Here is a 1,366-nt window from a genome sequence, read left to right as displayed (position 1 = left end):
AAGTACCGGGCGCGGCCACTAACGCCTTGTGGCGGTCGCCTTGTGGCGGTCGGGGGGTGGCGGTCGGGGCTGGCGCTTGGGGCCGGTGGCGGTCGCCTTGTGGCGGTCGCCTTGTGGCGGTCGGGGGGTGGCGGTCGGGGCTGGCGCTTGGGGCCAGTGGCGGTCGCCTTGTGGCGGTCGCCTTGTGGCGGTCGCCTTGTGGCGGTCGCCTTGTGGCGGTCGCCTTGTGGCGGTCGCCTTGTGGCGGTCGCCTTGTGGCGGTCGGGGGGTGGCGGTCGGGGCTGGCGCTTGGGGCCAGTGGCGGTCGCCTTGTGGCGGTCGCCTTGTGGCGGTCGCCTTGTGGCGGTCGCCTTGTGGCGGTCGCCTTGTGGCGGTCGCCTTGGGCGGTCGGGGGGTGGCGGTCGGGGCTGGCGCTTGGGGCCAGTGGCGGTCGCCTTGTGGCGGTCGCCTTGTGGCGGTCGCCTTGTGGCGGTCGCCTTGTGGCGGTCGCCTTGTGGCGGTCGGGGGGTGGCGGTCGGGGCTGGCGCTTGGGGCCGGTGGCGGTCGCCTTGTGGCGGTCGCCTTGTGGCGGTCGCCTTGTGGCGGTCGCCTTGTGGCGGTCGCCTTGTGGCGGTCGGGGGGGTGGCGGTCGGGGCTGGCGCTTGGGGCCGGTGGCGGTCGCCTTGTGGCGGTCGCCTTGTGGCGGTCGCCTTGTGGCGGTCGGGGGGGTGGCGGTCGGGGCTGGCGCTTGGGGCTGGCGTCCGCCAATAGTGGTTTAATTTCGGGAGGAAGATTGATTTTCGTCCCAAGCCCGCCGCTGGAGAAAATTTTAGGTACCAGGAGTGGATTTTTTTTGTCCACTCAGGAGGGGGACGTTGGCTGGTTTGTCCGGGGGAAAGTGCTCTTTTCTCGGCCAGGAGAAAGATTAGACTCCCAGCCCGCCGCTGGAGAAAATTCTAGGTACCAGGAGTGGATTTTTTTTGTCCACTCAGGAGGGGGACGTGCTTTGTTGTCCGGGGGAAAGTGCTCTTTTCTCGGCCAGGAGAAAGATTAGACTCCCAGCCCGCCGCTGGAGAAAATCTTAGGTACCAGGAGTGGATTTTTTTTGTCCACTCAGGAGGGGGACGTGCTTTGTTGTCCGGGGAGAGTGCTCTTTTCTCGGCCAGGAGAAAGATTAGACTCCCAGCCCGCCGCTGGAGAAAATTCTAGGTACCAGGAGTGGATTTTTTTTGTCCACTCAGGAGGGGGACGTGCTTTGTTGTCCGGGGAGAGTGCTCTTTTCTCGGCCAGGAGAAAGATTAGACTCCCAGCCCGCCGCTGGAGAAAATTCTAGGTACCAGGAGTGGATTTTTTTTGTCCACTCAGGAGGGGGACGTGCTTTGTTGTC

The sequence above is a fragment of the Syngnathus typhle genome, unplaced genomic scaffold, assembly GCF_033458585.1.
Source record: "Syngnathus typhle isolate RoL2023-S1 ecotype Sweden unplaced genomic scaffold, RoL_Styp_1.0 HiC_scaffold_291, whole genome shotgun sequence".
In the NCBI taxonomy this organism is placed as follows: Eukaryota; Metazoa; Chordata; class Actinopteri; order Syngnathiformes; family Syngnathidae; genus Syngnathus; species Syngnathus typhle.
Note: the sequence above shows the minus strand (reverse complement) of the source record.